We start from the raw sequence: 2,761 nt of genomic DNA, 5'->3' as shown, positions 1-2,761 counted from the left end.
ATCATAGCTTACTGCAGCCTTGAACTCCTGGGCCCAAGCAGTCCTCCTAATTCAGCCTCCCTTGTAGCTGAGGCTACAGGCCCATGCCACCACACCTGGCTAATTTTGTTTCCAGTTTTTGATATTAATATGTTAGGGTTTAATTCTGACATTGTATTTATTTATTTGTGTTTGATGTATTTGTTCTTTGTTCTATTCTTTTTCCTCCCTTCATGTGAGTTATTCGAACTTTTCTTTTTTAGAATTGAATTTCTATTTATCTATAATGTTTTAAAGTGTATCTCTTTGTATCACTTTTCTTATTGGTTGTTCTAGGTATTACATTATACTGTATATATAGACCTTATCACATTCTACTGGTGTTCACAATTTACCACTTTGGGTGAAGTATAGAACCTTACCTCTCTTTACTCGTCTTCCTTTATAATTTAATTGTCTTAAATCGTTCCTCTGCATACACTGAGAACCACATCAGATAGTGTTATAATTTTTGTTTTAAGTATCAAACATAATTTAGAAAACTCAAGAGGAAAAAGACAAATCTATTTACCCATATTTTTTGTTTTTTGTTTTGTTTTGTTTTGAGACAGGGTCTTCCTCTGTTGCCTACACTGGAGTGCAGTGGTATGATCTCAGCTCACTGTAATGTCTGCCACCCAGGCTCAAGTGGTTCTGCTTCAGCATCCTATGTAGCTGGGGGTACAGGTGCGTGCCACCACACAGGGCTAATTTTTGTATGTTTAGTAGAGATGGGATTTTATCATGTTGGCCAGGCTGGTCTTGAACTCCTGACCTCAGGTGATCTGCCCGCCTCGGCCTCCCAAAGTGCTGGGATTACAGGTGTGAACCACCGTGACTGGTCCAGCCATTATTTTAGGGCAGATTTGCTGGTGCCAAATTCTCTCAGTTTTCTTCATCTGAGAATGTCTTGATTTCCCCTTCATTCCTGAGGGTATTTTTGCTAGATATGGAATTCTGGATTGACAGTTCTTTCCTTCAGCACTTGAAAAATGTTGTGCTACTTACTTCTTGCCTCCATGGTTTTTAGTGAGAAATACTCTGTGATCTAAATTGTTTTTCCCCTCTAGACAAGGTGGTGTTTCTCTCTTACTGCCTTCAAGATTTAGGTTTCAGAAGTTTGACTATGATGTGTCCAGGCACGGATTTCTTTGTGTTTATCCTATTTGAGGCTTATTTAACTTGTTGAATCTGTAGGTTTATGCCTTGAGAAATTTTCAGCCATTATTTCTTTGAATACTTTTTCAGCCTCATCTTTTTTCTCCTCTCTTTTTATAACTTCGATGACACAAATGTTTGATCTTTTATTATAGTCCCATATGTTCTTGAGGTCTGTTTATTATTTTTTTCTTGACTGTTTTCTCTCTGTAATTCACACTGGGTAATTTCTATTTTTCTGTCTTCAAGTTCACAGATTCTTTCCTCTGTCCCTTTTATTCTGCTATTGAATCTATCTATTAAGTTTTAAAATTTGTTGTCATGTTTTTCAGTTTTAAAAAATCCAGCTGGGTGCAGTGGCTCACTCCTATAATCCCAGCACTTTGGGAGGCCGACGTGGTCAGATCACTTGAGGTCAGGAGTTCAAGACCAGCCTGGCCATCTCTACTAAAAATACAAATAAAATAAAATAAAATAGCTGGGTGTGGTGGCAGGTGCCTGTAATCCCAGCTACTTGGGAGGCTGAGGCAGGAGAATCACTTGGACTTGGGAGGCAGAGGTTGCAATGAGCTGAGATTGCACCACTGCATTTCAGCCTGGGAAAGAGAGTGAGGCCCCATCTCAAACAAAGAAATGAACACCCCCCCCAAAACAATCCATTTAATTCTTTTTATATCTTCTATTTATTTGCTGAGACTTTATACTTTTTCATTTGTCTTTATTATGTGTGTAATTTATTGTTGAAGGATCTTTATGCACATGTGTGTCATCTTGTTGTTGGTGTCTCTTGATTGTCTTTTCTCATTTGAGATTTTCCTGGCTCTTGATATGAATGATTTTCAGCTGAAACCTGGGTATTTGTAGTGTTATGTTATGAGACTCCAGATCTTCTGTTTTATCAGGCTCCTTCTGACACTGGTCTGACAGGGAAAGGGGAGTGCCACTTCATTACTGCCAGGTGGAGTGGAAGTCCAGGTTCTCCATTCAGCCTCCTTTGATACTGGGAGGAGGATCTCCTCATTACTCCTTGGCAAGGTGGGAGTTCATGTTCCCCACCAAGCGTCTGCTGATAGCACCCAGGTCAAGAGGGACGAGGATGCCTTGTTATGGTTCCTTATGTCCTCGACTGACACCAAGGTGGTAATGGTGGAGGGTGTGCTTGTACTGCTGGCTGGTTGTGAAAGTGCTGATTTTCCACTAGGCCTCCTCTGATACCACCCCAGTGGGTAAAAAAGGAGGGACCCCCTCCTTATTTCCAGGTGGCCATGGAAGTCCAGGCTTCCCATGTAGTCTCCACTGACACTGTGTCAGAGGGGGCTTGTTATCACCCAGAGCAAATTGGTTTTGTGATGGGGGGGTTTGAGCACTTCGTTACAGCCTGGCAAGGGTGGAAGTCCAAGTTTCCCATTTGGCCTCTGTTGGCATGAGTGGTACTGCAATTTTTTCTGTGGTGTTTGGTTGGAAAAGAGTGGTGATTATTACCTAAAACTCTGCTGTCATGAAAAGTTGCCCCTTTACTGTTTCTTTGCTTAGAGAGAGCAGGAGGTTTTTTTAAGACTTAAAGTTTTTTTTTTTTTTTTTTGGT

This window comes from Cebus imitator, unplaced genomic scaffold (genome assembly GCF_001604975.1).
Source record: "Cebus imitator isolate Cc_AM_T3 unplaced genomic scaffold, Cebus_imitator-1.0 Scaffold520, whole genome shotgun sequence".
NCBI classification, from domain to species: domain Eukaryota; kingdom Metazoa; phylum Chordata; class Mammalia; order Primates; family Cebidae; genus Cebus; species Cebus imitator.
Note: the sequence above shows the minus strand (reverse complement) of the source record.